Raw genomic sequence first — 19256 nt, 5'->3', positions numbered from 1 at the left:
AGTGCGGGAGGAGGGGAGTGCGGGAGGAGGGGAGTGCGGGAGGAGGGGGAGTGCGGGAGGAGGGGAGTGTGGGAGGAGGGGAGTGTGGGAGGAGGGGGAGTGTGGGAGGAGGAGGGGAGTGCGGGAGGAGGGGAGTGTGGGAGGAGGGGAGTGTGGGAGGAGGGGAGTGTGGGAGGAGGAAGGGAGTGCGGGAGGAGGGGAGTGCGGGAGGAGGGGAGTGCGGGAGGAGGGGAGTGCGGGAGGAGGGGAGTGGGGGAGGAGGGGAGAGTGGGAAGGGGGGAGTGTGGGACGAGGGAGTGTGGGAGGAGGGGAGTGTGGGAGGAGGGGAGTGTGGGAGGAGGGGAGTGTGGGAGGAGGGGAGTGTGGGAGGAGGGGAGTGTGGGAGGAGGGGAGTGTGGGAGGAGGAGGGGAGTGTGGGAGGAGGGGAGTGTGGGAGGAGGGGAGTGCGGGAGGAGGGGAGTGCGGGAGGAGGGGAGTGTGGGAGGAGGGGAGTGTGGGAAGCGGGGAATGCGGGAGGAGGAGGGGAGTGTGGGAGGAGGGGAGTGTGGGAGGAGGAGGGGGAGTGTGGGAGGAGGAGGGGAGTGTGGGAGGAGGGGGAGTGCGGGAGGGGGAGGGGAGTGTGGGAGGGGAGTGTGGGAGGAGGGGAGTGTGGGAGGAGGGGAGTGTGGGAGGGGGAGGGGAGTGCGGGAGGAGGGGAGTGTGGGAGGAGGGGAGTGTGGGAGGGGGAGGGGAGTGGGGGAGGAGGGGAGTGTGGGAGGAGGGGAGTGGGGGAGAAGGGGAGTGTGGGAGGAGGGGAGTGCGGGAGGGGGAGGGGAGTGTGGGAGGACGGGAGTGTGGGAGGAGGGGAGTGCGGGAGGAGGGGAGTGCGGGAGGAGGGGAGTGCGGGAGGAGGGGAGTGCGGGAGGAGGAGGGGAGTGCGGGAGGAGGGGAGTGCGGGAGGAGGGGAGTGCGGGAGGAGGGGAGTGCGGGAGGAGGGGGGTGCGGGAGGAGGGGGGTGCGGGAGGAGCGGGGTGCGGGAGGAGGGGGGTGCGGGAGGAGGGGGAGTGTGGGAGGAGGGGAGTGTGGGAGGAGGGGAGTGTGGGAAGGGGGGAGTGTGGGAGGAGGAAGGGAGTGCGGGAGGAGGGGAGTGCGGGAGGAGGGGAGTGCGGGAGGAGGGGAGTGCGGGAGGAGGGGAGTGCGGGAGGAGGGGAGTGCGGGAGGAGGGGGAGTGCGGGAGGAGGGGAGTGTGGGAGGAGGGGAGTGTGGGAGGAGGGGGAGTGTGGGAGGAGGAGGGGAGTGCGGGAGGAGGGGAGTGTGGGAGGAGGGGAGTGTGGGAGGAGGGGAGTGTGGGAGGAGGAAGGGAGTGTGGGAGGAGGGGAGTGCGGGAGGAGGGGAGTGCGGGAGGATGGGAGTGCGGGAGGAGGGGAGTGCGGGAGGAGGGGAGTGGGGGAGGAGGGGAGAGTGGGAAGGGGGGAGTGTGGGACGAGGGAGTGTGGGAGGAGGGGAGTGTGGGAGGAGGGGAGTGTGGGAGGAGGGGAGTGTGGGAGGAGGGGAGTGTGGGAGGAGGGGAGTGTGGGAGGAGGGGAGTGTGGGAGGAGGAGGGGAGTGTGGGAGGAGGGGAGTGTGGGAGGAGGGGAGTGCGGGAGGAGGGGAGTGCGGGAGGAGGGGAGTGTGGGAGGAGGGGAGTGCGGGAAGCGGGGAATGCGGGAGGAGGAGGGGAGTGTGGGAGGAGGGGAGTGTGGGAGGAGGGGAGTGTGGGAGGAGGGGAGTGCGGGAAGGGGGGAGTGCGGGAGGAGGGGAGTGCGGGAGGAGGGGAGTGCGGGAGGAGGGGAGTGCGGGAGGAGGGGAGTGCGGGAGGAGGGGAGTGCGGGAGGAGGAGGGGAGTGTGGGAGGAGGGGAGTGTGGGAGGAGGGGAGTGTGGGAGGAGGGGAGTGTGGGAGGAGGGGAGTGTGGGAAGAGGAAGGGTGTGGGAAGAGGGGAATGCGGGAGGAGGGGAGTGTGGGAGTGTGGGAGGAGGAGGGGTTGTGTGGGAGGAGGGGAGTGTGGGAAGGGGGGAGTGCGGGAGGAGGGGAGTGCGGGAGGAGGGGAGTGTGGGAGGAGGGGAGTGTGGGAGGAGGGGAGTGTGGGAAGAGGAAGGGTGTGGGAAGAGGGGAATGCGGGAGGAGGGGAGTGTGGGAGTGTGGGAGGAGGAGGGGTTGTGTGGGAGGAGGGGAGTGTGGGAAGGGGGGAGTGTGGGAGGAGGGGAGTGTGGGAGGAGGGGAGTGTGGGAGGAGGAGGGGAGTGTGGGAGGAGGAGGGGAGTGTGTGAGGAGGGGAGTGTGGGAGGAGGGGCGTGTGTGCGGAGGGGAGTGCGGGAGGAGGGGAGTGTGGGAGGAGGGGAGTGCGGGAGGAGGGGAGTGTGGGAGGAGGGGAGTGTGGGAGGAGGAGGGGAGTGTGGGAGGAGGGGAGTGTGGGAGGAGGAGGGGAGTGTGGGAGGAGGGGAGTGTGGGACGAGGGGAGTGTGGGAAGAGGGGAATGCGGGAGGAGGAGGGGAGTGCGGGAGGAGGGGAGTGCGGGAGGAGGAGGGGAGTGTGGGAGGAGGGGAGTGTGGGAGGAGGGGAGTGTGGGAGGAGGGGAGTGTGGGAGGAGGGGAGTGTGGGAGGAGGGGAGTGTGGGAGGAGGGGAGTGTGGGAAGAGGGGAATGCGGGAGGAGGAGGGGAGTGCGGGAGGACGAGAGTGTGGGAGGAGGGGAGTGTGGGAAGCGGGAATGCGGGAGGAGGAGGGGAGTGTGGGAGGAGGGGAGTGTGGGAGGAGGGGAGTTTGGGAGGAGGGGAGTGTGGGAAGAGGAGGGGTGTGGGAAGAGGGGAGTGTGGGAGGAGGGGAGTGTGGGAAGAGGAGGGGTGTGGGAAGAGGGGAGTGTGGGAGGAGGGGAGTGTGGGAGGAGGGGAGTGTGGGAGGAGGAGGGGTTGTGTGGGAGGAGGGGAGTGTGGGAAGGGGGGAGTTCGGGAGGAGGGGAGTGCGGGAGGAGGGGAGTGCGGGAGGAGGGGAGTGTGGGAGGAGGAGGGGAGTGTGGGAGGAGGAGGGGAGTGTGTGCGGAGGGGAGTGCGGGAGGAGGCGAGTGTGGGAGGAGGGGAGTGTGGGAGGAGGAGGGGAGTGTGTGCAGGAGGAGGGGAGTGCGGGAGGAGGGGAGTGCGGGAGGAGGGGAGTGCGGGAGGAGGGGAGTGCGGGAGGAGGATAGTGGGGAGGAGGGGAGTGTGGGAGGAGGGGAGTGTGGGAGGAGGGGAGTGTGGGAGGAGGGGAGTGTGGGAGGAGGGGAGTGTGGGAGGAGGGGAGTGCGGGAGGAGGGGAGTGTGGGAGGAGGGGAGTGTGGGAGGAGGGGAGTGCGGGAGGAGGGGAGTGTGGGAGGAGGAGGGGAGTGCGGGAGGAGGGGAGTGCGGGAGGAGGGGAGTGCGGGAGGAGGGGAGTGCGGGAGGAGGGGAGTGCGGGAGGAGGGGAGTGCGGGAGGAGGGGAGTGCGGGAGGAGGGGAGTGCGGGAGGAGGGGAGTGCGGGAGGAGGATAGTGGGGAGGAGGGGAGTGTGGGAGGAGGGGAGTGTGGGAGGAGGGGAGTGTGGGAGGAGGGGAGTGTGGGAGGAGGGGAGTGCGGGAGGAGGGGAGTGCGGGAGGAGGGGAGTGCGGGAGGAGGGGAGTGCGGGAGGAGGGGAGTGCGGGAGGAGGGGAGTGTGGGAGGAGGGGAGTGTGGGAGGAGGGGAGTGTGGGAGGAGGAGGGGAGTGTGTGCGGAGGGGAGTGCGGGAGGAGGGGAGTGCGGGAGGAGGGGAGTGCGGGAGGAGGGGAGTGCGGGAGGAGGGGAGTGCGGGAGGAGGATAGTGGGGAGGAGGGGAGTGTGGGAGGAGGGGAGTGTGGGAGGAGGGGAGTGTGGGAGGAGGGGAGTGTGGGAGGAGGGGAGTGCGGGAGGAGGGGAGTGTGGGACGAGGGGAGTGCGGGAGGAGGGGAGTGCGGGAGGAGGGGAGTGTGGGAGGAGGGGAGTGTGGGAGGAGGGGAGTGTGGGAGGAGGAGGGGAGTGTGTGCGGAGGGGAGTGCGGGAGGAGGGGAGTGCGGGAGGAGGGGAGTGTGGGAGGAGGAGGGGAGTGTGTGCAGGAGGAGGGGAGTGCGGAAGGAGGGGAGTGCGGGAGGAGGGGAGTGTGGGACGAGGGGAGTGCGGGAGGAGGGGAGTGCGGGAGGAGGGGAGTGTGGGAGGAGGGGAGTGTGGGAGGAGGGGAGTGTGGGAGGAGGAGGGGAGTGTGTGCGGAGGGGAGTGCGGGAGGAGGGGAGTGCGGGAGGAGGGGAGTGTGGGAGGAGGAGGGGAGTGTGTGCAGGAGGAGGGGAGTGCGGGAGGAGGGGAGTGCGGGAGGAGGGGAGTGCGGGAGGAGGGGAGTGCGGGAGGAGGATAGTGGGGAGGAGGGGAGTGTGGGAGGAGGGGAGTGTGGGAGGAGGGGAGTGTGGGAGGAGGGGAGTGTGGGAGGAGGGAGTGTGGGAGGAGGGGAGTGTGGGAGGAGGGGAGTGTGGGAGGAGGGGAGTGTGGGAGGAGGGGAGTGTGGGAGGAGGGGAGTGTGGGAGGAGGAGGGGAGTGTGGGAGGAGGGGAGTGTGGGAGGAGGGGAGTGTGGGAAGAGGGGAGTGCGGGAGGAGGAGGGGAGTGCGGGAGGAGGGGAGTGCGGGAGGAGGAGGGGAGTGTGGGAGGAGGGGAGTGTGGGAGGAGGGGAGTGTGGGAGGAGGGGAGTGTGGGAGGAGTGGAGTGTGGGAGGAGGAGGGGAGTGTGGGAGGAGGGGAGTGCGGGAGGAGGGGAGTGTGGGAGGAGGAGGGGAGTGTGGGAGGAGGGGAGTGTGGGAGGAGGGGAGTGTGGGAGGAGGGGAGTGTGGGAGGAGGAGGGGAGTGTGGGAGGAGGAGGGGAGTGTGGGAGGAGGAGGGGAGTGTGGGAGGAGGGGAGTGTGGGAGGAGTGGAGTGTGGGAGGAGGGGAGTGTGGGAGGAGGAGGGGAGTGTGGGAGGAGGAGGGGAGTGTGGGAGGAGGGGAGTGTGGGAGGAGGGGAGTGTGGGAAGAGGGGAATGCGGGAGGAGGAGGGGAGTGCGGGAGGAGGAGAGTGTGGGAGGAGGGGAGTGTGGGAAGCGGGAATGCGGGAGGAGGAGGGGAGTGTGGGAGGAGGGGAGTGTGGGAGGAGGGGAGTGTGGGAGGAGGGGAGTGTGGGAAGAGGAGGGGTGTGGGAAGAGGGGAGTGTGGGAGGAGGGGAGTGTGGGAAGAGGAGGGGTGTGGGAAGAGGGGAGTGTGGGAGGAGGGGAGTGTGGGAGGAGAGGAGTGTGGGAGGAGGAGGGGTTGTGTGGGAGGAGGGGAGTGTGGGAAGGGGGGAGTTGGGGAGGAGGGGAGTGCGGGAGGAGGGGAGTGTGGGAGGAGGGGAGTGTGGGAGGAGGGGAGTGTGGGAGGAGGGGAGTGTGGGAGGAGGAGGGGAGTGTGTGCGGAGGGGAGTGCGGGAGGAGGCGAGTGTGGGAGGAGGGGAGTGTGGGAGGAGGAGGGGAGTGTGTGCAGGAGGAGGGGAGTGCGGGAGGAGGGGAGTGTGGGAGGAGGGGAGTGTGGGAGGAGGGGAGTGTGGGAGGAGGAGGGGAGTGCGGGAGGAGGGGAGTGTGGGAGGAGGGGAGTGTGGGAGGAGGAGGGGAGTGTGTGCAGGAGGAGGGGAGTGCGGGAGGAGGATAGTGGGGAGGAGGGGAGTGTGGGAGGAGGGGAGTGCGGGAGGAGGGTAGTGTGGGAGGAGGGGAGTGTGGGAGGAGGGGAGTGTGGGAGGAGGGGAGTGTGGGAGGAGGGGAGTGTGGGAGGAGGGGAGTGTGGGAAGAGGGGAATGCGGGAGGAGGAGGGGAGTGCGGGAGGAGGAGAGTGTGGGAGGAGGGGAGTGTGGAAAGCGGGAATGCGGGAGGAGGAGGGGAGTGTGGGAGGAGGGGAGTGTGGGAGGAGGGGAGTGTGGGAGGAGGGGAGTGTGGGAAGAGGAGGGGTGTGGGAAGAGGGGAGTGTGGGAGGAGGGGAGTGTGGGAGGAGGAGGGGTTGTGTGGGAGGAGGGGAGTGTGGGAAGGGGGGAGTTCGGGAGGAGGGGAGTGCGGGAGGAGGGGAGTGTGGGAGGAGGGGAGTGTGGGAGGACGAGGGGGAGTATGGGAGGAGGGGGAGTGCGGGCGGAGGGGAGTGCGGGAGGAGGGGAGTGTGGGAGGAGGGGAGTGCGGGAGGGGGAGGGGAGTGTGGGAGGAGGATAGTGTGGGCGGAGGGGAGTGCGGGAGGAGGGGAGTGCGGGAGGAGGGGAGTGCGGGAGGAGGGGAGTGCGGGAGGAGGGGGAGTGCGGGAGGAGGGGAGTGCGGGAGGAGGGGGAGTGCGGGAGGAGGGGAGTGCGGGAGAGGATAGTGGGGAGGAGGGGAGTGCGGGAGGAGGGGAGTGCGGGAGGAGGGGAGTGCGGGAGGAGGGGGAGTGCGGGAGGAGGGGAGTGCGGGAGGAGGGGAGTGTGGGAGGAGGGGAGTGTGGGAGGAGGGGAGTGTGGGAGGAGGAGGGGAGTGTGTGCGGAGGGGAGTGCGGGAGGAGGGGAGTGCGGGAGGAGGGGAGTGCGGGAGGAGGGGAGTGCGGGAGGAGGATAGTGGGGAGGAGGGGAGTGTGGGAGGAGGGGAGTGTGGGAGGAGGGGAGTGTGGGAGGAGGGGAGTGACGGAGGAGGGGAGTGCGGGAGGAGGGGAGTGTGGGAGGAGGGGAGTGCGGGAGGAGGGGAGTGTGGGAGGAGGGGAGTGTGGGAGGAGGGGAGTGTGGGAGGAGGGGAGTGTGGGAGGAGGAGGGGAGTGTGTGCGGAGGGGAGTGCGGGAGGAGGGGAGTGCGGGAGGAGGGGAGTGTGGGAGGAGGAGGGGAGTGTGTGCAGGAGGAGGGGAGTGCGGGAGGAGGGGAGTGCGGGAGGAGGGGAGTGCGGGAGGAGGGGAGTGCGGGAGGAGGATAGTGGGGAGGAGGGGAGTGTGGGAGGAGGGGAGTGTGGGAGGAGGGGAGTGTGGGAGGAGGGGAGTGTGGGAGGAGGGAGTGTGGGAGGAGGGGAGTGTGGGAGGAGGGGAGTGTGGGAGGAGGGGAGTGTGGGAGGAGGGGAGTGTGGGAGGAGGGGAGTGTGGGAGGAGGAGGGGAGTGTGGGAGGAGGGGAGTGTGGGAGGAGGGGAGTGTGGGAAGAGGGGAATGCGGGAGGAGGAGGGGAGTGCGGGAGGAGGGGAGTGCGGGAGGAGGAGGGGAGTGTGGGAGGAGGGGAGTGTGGGAGGAGGGGAGTGTGGGAGGAGGGGAGTGTGGGAGGAGTGGAGTGTGGGAGGAGGAGGGGAGTGTGGGAGGAGGGGAGTGCGGGAGGAGGGGAGTGTGGGAGGAGGAGGGGAGTGTGGGAGGAGGGGAGTGTGGGAGGAGGGGAGTGTGGGAGGAGGGGAGTGTGGGAGGAGGGGAGTGTGGGAGGAGGAGGGGAGTGTGGGAGGAGGAGGGGAGTGTGGGAGGAGGAGGGGAGTGTGGGAGGAGGGGAGTGTGGGAGGAGTGGAGTGTGGGAGGAGGGGAGTGTGGGAGGAGGAGGGGAGTGTGGGAGGAGGAGGGGAGTGTGGGAGGAGGGGAGTGTGGGAGGAGGGGAGTGTGGGAAGAGGGGAATGCGGGAGGAGGAGGGGAGTGCGGGAGGAGGAGAGTGTGGGAGGAGGGGAGTGTGGGAAGCGGGAATGCGGGAGGAGGAGGGGAGTGTGGGAGGAGGGGAGTGTGGGAGGAGGGGGAGTGTGGGAGGAGGGGAGTGTGGGAAGAGGAGGGGTGTGGGAAGAGGGGAGTGTGGGAGGAGGGGAGTGTGGGAAGAGGAGGGGTGTGGGAAGAGGGGAGTGTGGGAGGAGGGGAGTGTGGGAGGAGAGGAGTGTGGGAGGAGGAGGGGTTGTGTGGGAGGAGGGGAGTGTGGGAAGGGGGGAGTTGGGGAGGAGGGGAGTGCGGGAGGAGGGGAGTGTGGGAGGAGGGGAGTGTGGGAGGAGGGGAGTGTGGGAGGAGGGGAGTGTGGGAGGAGGAGGGGAGTGTGTGCGGAGGGGAGTGCGGGGAGGAGGCGAGTGTGGGAGGAGGGGAGTGTGGGAGGAGGAGGGGAGTGTGTGCAGGAGGAGGGGAGTGCGGGAGGAGGGGAGTGTGGGAGGAGGGGAGTGTGGGAGGAGGGGAGTGTGGGAGGAGGAGGGGAGTGCGGGAGGAGGGGAGTGTGGGAGGAGGGGAGTGTGGGAGGAGGAGGGGAGTGTGTGCAGGAGGAGGGGAGTGCGGGAGGAGGGGAGTGCGGGAGGAGGGGAGTGCGGGAGGAGGATAGTGGGGAGGAGGGGAGTGTGGGAGGAGGGGAGTGTGGGAGGAGGGGAGTGTGGGAGGAGGGGAGTGCGGGAGGAGGGTAGTGTGGGAGGAGGGGAGTGTGGGAGGAGGGGAGTGTGGGAGGAGGGGAGTGTGGGAGGAGGGGAGTGTGGGAGGAGGGGAGTGTGGGAAGAGGGGAATGCGGGAGGAGGAGGGGAGTGCGGGAGGAGGAGAGTGTGGGAGGAGGGGAGTGTGGAAAGCGGGAATGCGGGAGGAGGAGGGGAGTGTGGGAGGAGGGGAGTGTGGGAGGAGGGGAGTGTGGGAGGAGGGGAGTGTGGGAGGAGGGGAGTGTGGGAAGAGGAGGGGTGTGGGAAGAGGGGAGTGTGGGAGGAGGGGAGTGTGGGAAGAGGAGGGGTGTGGGAAGAGGGGAGTGTGGGAGGAGGGGAGTGTGGGAGGAGGGGAGTGTGGGAGGAGGAGGGGTTGTGTGGGAGGAGGGGAGTGTGGGAAGGGGGGAGTTCGGGAGGAGGGGAGTGCGGGAGGAGGGGAGTGTGGGAGGAGGGGAGTGTGGGAGGACGAGGGGGAGTATGGGAGGAGGGGGAGTGCGGGCGGAGGGGAGTGCGGGAGGAGGGGAGTGTGGGAGGAGGGGAGTGCGGGAGGGGGAGGGGAGTGTGGGAGGAGGATAGTGTGGGCGGAGGGGAGTGCGGGAGGAGGGGGAGTGCGGGAGGAGGGGAGTGCGGGAGGAGGGGAGTGCGGGAGAGGATAGTGGGGAGGAGGGGAGTGCGGGAGGAGGGGAGTGCGGGAGGAGGGGAGTGCGGGAGGAGGGGGAGTGCGGGAGGAGGGGAGTGCGGGAGGAGGGGAGTGCGGGGAGGAGGGGAGTGTCGGAGGAGGGGAGTGTGGGAGGAGGAGGGGGAGTGTGGGAGGAGGGGGAGTGTGGGAGGATGGGAGTGCGGGAGGAGAAGGGGAGTGTGGGAAGAGGGGAGTGTGGGAGGAGGGGAGTGCGGGAGGAGGGGGAGTGTGGGAGGAGGGGAGTGTGGGAGGAGGGGAGTGTGGGAGGAGGGGAGTGTGGGAGGAGGGGAGTGTGGGAGTACGAGGGGGAGTGTGGGAGGATGGGAGTGCGGGAGGAGGGGGAGTGTGGGAAGAGGGGAGTGTGGGAGGAGGGGAGTGTGGGAGGAGGGGAGTGTGGGAGGAGGGGAGTGTGGGAGGAGGAGGGGCTGTGTGGGAAGAGGGGAGTGCGGGAGGAGGGGAGTGTGGGAGGAGGGGAGTGCGGGAGGAGGGGGAGTGTGGGAGGGGGAGTTTATGGACCCAGACCTGGGCCGGGCTCTGGGCACTGACAGGCTGGGGATGGGGATGGTAACCTGCAGATGTCTTTGTAACATTGCTTTCCATGCGGGATGAGGGTTTTGCTGGAGTTTGACTGCCACGGGGGTCCCATGGGGGTTCACGGGGGTCCCACAGGGGTCCCGCTGGGGTGGCGCTCCGCAGCAGCGGCTTGGGCAGCTGCACCTCCTCCGTGCAGCCCTCCAGAGGCACAGACACAGGACGTTTTGCATGTATTTGTGTCCTCTTCCCCTTCTTGCAGGACTGGGTCACACTTTGCAGTGTACAGTTCCTTCATCTCCTTGGTAAGATTTTTTTGTCTCTTTGTCGGTCGAGGGGCTTGAACTCTGGGCGCTGTCCCTCAGCTCTTCAGCTCAAGGCTAGCACTCTAACATCTGAGCCACAGCACCACTTCCAGCTTTTTCTGCTTCTGTGGTGCTGAGGAATCGCACCCAGGGCCTCATGCATGCGAGGCAAGCGCTCTACCACTGAGCCACCTTCCCAGCCCTCCTTGGTAAGATTTTTTTTTTAATTAATAGGTTTTTATTGTGAAAATTCCTCTACCATCCTCCCTCCCCCGCCCCCCCCCCCCCCCCCGTCACTTTATCCTCATGAATTTCATTTTTTGACCACTAGAAAGGAAATTGGTTTCTCAGTTTTTCTTCAGTCTTATGGGTGTCTGTGAAAAAGTTCAAGGGATTTGTGTATGTTGACTTTTTTAATTGCCCTGTTTTAGAGGTGATTTTCAGTGGGGTCACTGTGTAGGTGTCGGGTGGGATTCAGGGGGGTCACTGTGTAGGTGTCGGGTGGGAAGTGCGTTTGTTTCCTTTTGCTTTGTTGTCATGGTCGCTCATTCTCCTCCGCTCCCATCTCCACCCATGACTTGCACGGTTCACTTTACCATAATGTCCAGCGCAGCCCTCCCCCTCCCTTAGCTGTACACATGTGTACCCATTTATGGGGTAAAGACTACATAGTCCTGGCAATGTCCTCAGAGCCAAGAACATGTGCAAAGGCGGGGTTAAAGGTGACAAGGATTTTTATTTGACCGACCAACTGCCTTGTCAGGGAAGACCAAGAACAGCACCGACCTCCAATGTGGCAGTTCATACACACAGAACCACACAGGTGGCGGTCGACAGAGGCTCAAAGATCACTGGGCGGGGGTATTCTTCAGTGGTGGCAGGACCAGGCGGACTGCATCCTGGAGGCCAGAGATTCGGGATCAGAGGGAGGGGAGGGGCGGATCAAGAAATGGAACACTTGGTTATCACAGTCATGGGAAAAGAAAACGACAGATCAAGAAAAAGACCTTTGTTTCCTTCTCTTTTGAGTTGTTTCAGTCCGTGTATTATTTTACATATGCAGAAGAGGGGCTTGGGTGTTACAACTTGGTGCTTTTCTAAGACTCCTGATTTGGCCTCACTGTGTCTTGGTGTCTAGAATCCTGTAAAGTTTGTCATAGTCCATTATATGCTGAGTTTTTAATCCTGCAACTTTTACTTAATTTTATTCTAAGAATGCTTTGGCAGAATCTCGAAGGTTTTCTACCTGTAAGATCATGTCATCTTCAAGCAGAGACCATTTTCTCTCCTCGGTTCTAGTTTGGAGGATTTTTCTTTTTCTTGCCCAAGGACTCTTTCCCAGAGCTGTGTCACAAACGGCAGCGACCACCCGGACTGGCCATGACCCCAGCTGACTCCTCACCACGGAGCACACAAGCTCTGTTTATAGCTTTCATACTGCTGACATTCTCTCCATACACAATGTGCAAGACTTTTAATCACAAAGGAACATTTCATCTCCATTTTATCAAAAGCTTCCCCTGAACATAGAGGTCTTGCTATGAGTAGACCAGATGGGGAGCTCCAGAGCAGAGGGGACAAAGTGTGCACACATGGTAGAGGGACACAGGTGTGCACACATGGTGAGGACACAGGTGTGCACACATGGTGAGGACACAGGTGTGCAATAATGGTAGAGGGACACAGGTGTGCACACATGGTGAGGACACAGGCGTGCACACATGGTGAGGACACAGGTGTGCACACATGGTGAGGACACAGGCGTGCACACATGGTAGAGGGACACAGGTGTGCACACATGGTGAGGACACAGGTGTGCACACATGGTAGAGGGACACAGGTGTGCACACATGGTAGAGGCACACAGGTGTGCACACATGGTAGAGGGACACAGGCGTGCACACATGGTGAGGACACAGGTGTGCACACATGGTAGAGGGACACAGGCGTGCACACATGGTGAGGACACAGGCGTGCACACATCGTAGAGGGACACAGGTGTGCACACATGGTGAGGACACAGGTGTGCACACATGGTGAGGACACAGGCGTGCACACATGGTAGAGGGACACAGGTGTGCACACATGGTGAGGGACACAGGTGTGCACATGGTAGAGGGACACAGGTGTGCACACATGGTGAGGACACAGGCGTGCACACATGGTGAGGACACAGGTGTGCACACATGGTGAGGACACAGGCGTGCACACATGGTGAGGACACAGGTGTGCACACATGGTAGAGGGACACAGGTGTGCACACATGGTAGAGGGACACAGGCGTGCACACATGGTAGAGGGACACAGGCGTGCACACATGGTAGAGGGACACAGGTGTGCACACATGGTGAGGACACAGGCGTGCACACATGGTAGAGGGACACAGGTGTGCACACATGGTAGAGGGACACAGGTGTGCACACATGGTGAGGACACAGGTGTGCACACATGGTAGAGGCACACAGGTGTGCACACATGGTGAGGACACAGGTGTGCACACATGGTGAGGACAAAGTGTGCACACATGGTGAGGACACAGGCGTGCTCACATGGTGAGGACACAGGCGTGCACACATGGTAGAGGGACACAGGTGTGCACACATGGTAGAGGGACACAGGTGTGCGCACATGGTGAGGACACAGGTGTGCGCACATGGTAGAGGGACACAGGTGTGCACAGATGGTAGAGGGACACAGGTGTGCACACATGGTAGAGGGACACAGGTGTGCACACATGGTAGAGGGACACAGGTGTGCACACATGGTAGAGGGACACAGGTGTGCACACATGGTGAGGACACAGGTGTGCACACATGGTGAGGACACAGGTGTGCACACATGGTAGAGGGACACAGGTGTGCACACATGGTAGAGGACACAGGTGTGCACACATGGTAGAGGGACACAGGTGTGCACACATGGTAGAGGGACACAGGTGTGCACACATGGTGAGGACACAGGTGTGCACACATGGTGAGGACACAGGTGTGCACACATGGTAGAGGGACACAGGTGTGCACACATGGTGAGGACACAGGTGTGCACACATGGTGAGGACACAGGTGTGCACACATGGTAGAGGGACACAGGTGTGCACACATGGTAGAGGCACACAGGCGTGCACACATGGTGAGGACACAGGCGTGCACACATGGTAGAGGGACACAGGTGTGCACACATGGTGAGGACACAGGTGTGCACACATGGTGAGGACACAGGTGTGCACACATGGTAGAGGGACACAGGTGTGCGCACATGGTGAGGACACAGGCGTGCACACATGGTGAGGACACAGGCGTGCACACATGGTAGAGGGACACAGGTGTGCGCACATGGTGAGGACACAGGCGTGCACACATGGTGAGGACACAGGCGTGCACACATGGTGAGGACACAGGTGTGCACACATGGTAGAGGGACACAGGTGTGCACACATGGTAGAGGGACACAGGTGTGCACACATGGTAGAGGGACACAGGTGTGCGCACATGGTAGAGGAACACAGGTGTGCGCACATGGTAGAGGGACACAGGTGTGCGCACATGGTGAGGACACAGGCGTGCACACATGGTGAGGACACAGGTGTGGGCACATGGTGAGGACACAGGTGTGCACACATGGTAGAGGGACACAGGTGTGCGCACATGGTAGAGGGACACAGGTGTGCACACATGGTGAGGACACAGGTGTGCGCACATGGTGAGGACAAAGGCGTGCACACATGGTAGAGGGACACAGGTGTGCGCACATGGTAGAGGGACACAGGTGTGCACACATGGTAGAGGGACACAGGCGTGTGCACATGGTGAGGACACAGGTGTGCACACATGGTGAGGACACGGGTGTGCACACATGGTGAGGACACAGGCGTGCACACATGGTAGAGGGACACAGGCGTGCACACATGGTAGAGGGACACAGGCGTGCGCACATGGTGAGGACACAGGTGTGCACACATGGTGAGGACACGGGTGTGCACACATGGTGAGGACACGGGCGTGCACACATGGTAGAGGGACACAGGCGTGCACACATGGTAGAGGGACACAGGTGTGCGCACATGGTGAGGACACAGTGTGCACACATGGTGAGGACACAGGTGTGGGCACATGGTGAGGACACAGGTGTGCACACATGGTAGAGGGACACAGGTGTGCGCACATGGTAGAGGGACACAGGTGTGCACACATGGTGAGGACACAGGTGTGCGCACATGGTGAGGACAAAGGCGTGCACACATGGTAGAGGGACACAGGTGTGCGCACATGGTAGAGGGACACAGGTGTGCACACATGGTAGAGGGACACAGGCGTGTGCACACATGGTAGAGGGACACAGGCGTGTGCACATGGTGAGGACACAGGTGTGCACACATGGTGAGGACACGGGTGTGCACACATGGTGAGGACACAGGCGTGCACACATGGTAGAGGGACACAGGCGTGCACACATGGTAGAGGGACACAGGCGTGCGCACATGGTGAGGACACAGGTGTGCACACATGGTGAGGACACAGGTGTGCACACATGGTAGAGGCACACAGGTGTGCACACATGGTGAGGACACAGGTGTGCACACATGGTGAGGACACAGGTGTGCACACATGGTAGAGGGACACAGGTGTGCACACATGGTAGAGGGACACAGGTGTGCACACATGGTGAGGACACAGGTGTGCACACATGGTAGAGGGACACAGGTGTGCACACATGGTAGAGGCACACCGGTGTGCACACATGGTGAGGACACAGGCGTGCACACATGGTAGAGGAACACAGGCGTGCACACATGGTGAGGACACAGGTGTGCACACATGGTGAGGACACAGGTGTGCACACATGGTGAGGACACAGGTGTGCACACATGGTGAGGACACAGGTGTGCAATAATGGTAGAGGGACACAGGTGTGCACACATGGTGAGGACACAGGTGTGCACACATGGTGAGGACACAGGTGTGCACACATGGTAGAGGGACACAGGTGTGCACACATGGTAGAGGGACACAGGTGTGCACACATGGTGAGGACACAGGTGTGCACACATGGTAGAGGGACACAGGTGTGCACACATGGTAGAGGCACACCGGTGTGCACACATGGTGAGGACACAGGCGTGCACACATGGTAGAGGGACACAGGCGTGCACACATGGTGAGGACACAGGTGTGCACACATGGTGAGGACACAGGTGTGCACACATGGTGAGGACACAGGCGTGCACACATGGTAGAGGGACACAGGTGTGCACACATGGTAGAGGGACACAGGTGTGCACACATGGTGAGGACACAGGTGTGCACACATGGTGAGGACACAGGTGTGCACACATGGTAGAGGGACACAGGTGTGCACACATGGTAGAGGGACACAGGTGTGTGCACATGGTAGAGGGACACAGGTGTGCGCACATGGTGAAGACACAGGTGTGCACACATGGTAGAGGGACACAGGTGTGCACACATGGTGAGGACAAAGGCGTGCACACATGGTGAGGACAAAGTGTGCACACATGGTGAGGACACAGGCGTGCTCACATGGTGAGGACATAGGCGTGCACACATGGTAGAGGGACACAGGTGTGCACACATGGTAGAGGGACACAGGTGTGCGCACATGGTGAGGACACAGGTGTGCGCACATGGTAGAGGGACACAGGTGTGCACACATGGTAGAGGGACACAGGTGTGCACACATGGTAGAGGGACACAGGTGTGCACACATGGTAGAGGGACACAGGTGTGCACACATGGTAGAGGGACACAGGTGTGCACACATGGTGAGGACACAGGTGTGCACACATGGTGAGGACACAGGTGTGCACACATGGTAGAGGGACACAGGTGTGCACACATGGTAGAGGACACAGGTGTGCACACATGGTAGAGGGACACAGGTGTGCACACATGGTAGAGGGACACAGGTGTGCACACATGGTGAGGACACAGGTGTGCACACATGGTGAGGACACAGGTGTGCACACATGGTAGAGGGACACAGGTGTGCAAACATGGTGAGGACACAGGTGTGCACACATGGTGAGGACACAGGTGTGCACACATGGTAGAGGGACACAGGTGTGCACACATGGTAGAGGCACACAGGTGTGCACACATGGTGAGGACACAGGCGTGCACACATGGTAGAGGGACACAGGTGTGCACACATGGTGAGGACACAGGTGTGCACACATGGTGAGGACACAGGTGTGCGCACATGGTGAGGACACAGGTGTGCACACATGGTAGAGGGACACAGGTGTGCGCACATGGTGAGGACACAGGCGTGCACACATGGTGAGGACACAGGCGTGCACACATGGTGAGGACACAGGTGTGCACACATGGTAGAGGGACACAGGTGTGCACACATGGTAGAGGGACACAGGTGTGCACACATGGTAGAGGGACACAGGTGTGCGCACATGGTAGAGGAACACAGGTGTGCGCACATGGTAGAGGGACACAGGTGTGCGCACATGGTGAGGACACAGGCGTGCACACATGGTAAGGACACAGGTGTGGGCACATGGTGAGGACACAGGTGTGCACACATGGTAGAGGGACACAGGTGTGCGCACATGGTAGAGGGACACAGGTGTGCACACATGGTGAGGACACAGGTGTGCGCACATGGTGAGGACAAAGGCGTGCACACATGGTAGAGGGACACAGGTGTGCGCACATGGTAGAGGGACACAGGTGTGCACACATGGTAGAGGGACACAGGCGTGTGCACATGGTGAGGACACAGGTGTGCACACATGGTGAGGACACGGGCGTGCACACATGGTGAGGACACAGGCGTGCACACATGGTAGAGGGACACAGGCGTGCACACATGGTAGAGGGACACAGGCGTGCGCACATGGTGAGGACACAGGTGTGCACACATGGTGAGGACACGGGTGTGCACACATGGTGAGGACACAGGCGTGCACACATGGTAGAGGGACACAGGCGTGCACACATGGTAGAGGGACACAGGTGTGCGCACATGGTGAGGACACAGTGTGCACACATGGTGAGGACACAGGTGTGGGCACATGGTGAGGACACAGGTGTGCACACATGGTAGAGGGACACAGGTGTGCACACATGGTAGAGGGACACAGGTGTGCACACATGGTGAGGACACAGGCGTGCGCACATGGTGAGGACAAAGGCGTGCACACATGGTAGAGGGACACAGGTGTGCACACATGGTAGAGGGACACAGGCGTGTGCACACATGGTAGAGGGACACAGGCGTGTGCACATGGTGAGGACACAGGTGTGCACACATGGTGAGGACACGGGTGTGCACACATGGTGAGGACACAGGTGTGCGCACATGGTGAGGACACAGGTGTGCACACATGGTAGAGGGACACAGGTGTGCGCACATGGTGAGGACACAGGCGTGCACACATGGTGAGGACACAGGCGTGCACACATGGTAGAGGGACACAGGTGTGCGCACATGGTGAGGACACAGGCGTGCACACATGGTGAGGACACAGGCGTGCACACATGGTGAGGACACAGGCGTGCACACATGGTAGAGGGACACAGGTGTGCACACATGGTAGAGGGACACAGGTGTGCACACATGGTAGAGGGACACAGGTGTGCGCACATGGTAGAGGAACACAGGTGTGCGCACATGGTAGAGGGACACAGGTGTGCGCACATGGTGAGGACACAGGCGTGCACACATGGTAAGGACACAGGTGTGGGCACATGGTGAGGACACAGGTGTGCACACATGGTAGAGGGACACAGGTGTGCGCACATGGTAGAGGGACACAGGTGTGCACACATGGTGAGGACACAGGTGTGCGCACATGGTGAGGACAAAGGCGTGCACACATGGTAGAGGGACACAGGTGTGCGCACATGGTAGAGGGACACAGGTGTGCACACATGGTAGAGGGACACAGGCGTGTGCACATGGTGAGGACACAGGTGTGCACACATGGTGAGGACACGGGCGTGCACACATGGTGAGGACACAGGCGTGCACACATGGTAGAGGGACACAGGCGTGCACACATGGTAGAGGGACACAGGCGTGCGCACATGGTGAGGACACAGGTGTGCACACATGGTGAGGACACGGGTGTGCACACATGGTGAGGACACAGGCGTGCACACATGGTAGAGGGACACAGGCGTGCACACATGGTAGAGGGACACAGGTGTGCGCACATGGTGAGGACACAGTGTGCACACATGGTGAGGACACAGGTGTGGGCACATGGTGAGGACACAGGTGTGCACACATGGTAGAGGGACACAGGTGTGCACACATGGTAGAGGGACACAGGTGTGCACACATGGTGAGGACACAGGCGTGCGCACATGGTGAGGACAAAGGCGTGCACACATGGTAGAGGGACACAGGTGTGCACACATGGTAGAGGGACACAGGCGTGTGCACACATGGTAGAGGGACACAGGCGTGTGCACATGGTGAGGACACAGGTGTGCACACATGGTGAGGACACGGGTGTGCACACATGGTGAGGACACAGGCGTGCACACATGGTAGAGGGACACAGGCGTGCACACATGGTAGAGGGACACAGGCGTGCGCACATGGTGAGGACACAGGTGTGCACACATGGTGAGGACACAGGTGTGCACACATGGTAGAGGCACACAGGTGTGCACACATGGTGAGGACACAGGTGTGCACACATGGTGAGGACACAGGTGTGCACACATGGTAGAGGGACACAGGTGTGCACACATGGTAGAGGGACACAGGTGTGCACACATGGTGAGGACACAGGTGTGCACACATGGTAGAGGGACACAGGTGTGCACACATGGTAGAGGCACACCGGTGTGCACACATGGTGAGGACACAGGCGTGCACACATGGTAGAGGAACACAGGCGTGCACACATGGTGAGGACACAGGTGTGCACACATGGTGAGGACACAGGTGTGCACACATGGTGAGGACACAGGTGTGCACACATGGTGAGGACACAGGTGTGCAATAATGGTAGAGGGACACAGGTGTGCACACATGGTGAGGACACAGGTGTGCACACATGGTGAGGACACAGGTGTGCACACATGGTAGAGGGACACAGGTGTGCACACATGGTAGAGGGACACAGGTGTGCACACATGGTGAGGACACAGGTGTGCACACATGGTAGAGGGACACAGGTGTGCACACATGGTAGAGGCACACCGGTGTGCACACATGGTGAGGACACAGGCGTGCACACATGGTAGAGGGACACAGGCGTGCACACATGGTGAGGACACAGGTGTGCACACATGGTGAGGACACAGGTGTGCACACATGGTGAGGACACAGGCGTGCACACATGGTAGAGGGACACAGGTGTGCACACATGGTAGAGGGACACAGGTGTGCA

This window comes from Dipodomys spectabilis, unplaced genomic scaffold (genome assembly GCF_019054845.1).
Source record: "Dipodomys spectabilis isolate Male_0828 unplaced genomic scaffold, ASM1905484v1 ptg000034l, whole genome shotgun sequence".
NCBI classification, from domain to species: domain Eukaryota; kingdom Metazoa; phylum Chordata; class Mammalia; order Rodentia; family Heteromyidae; genus Dipodomys; species Dipodomys spectabilis.
This window is presented reverse-complemented; position numbering follows the sequence as displayed.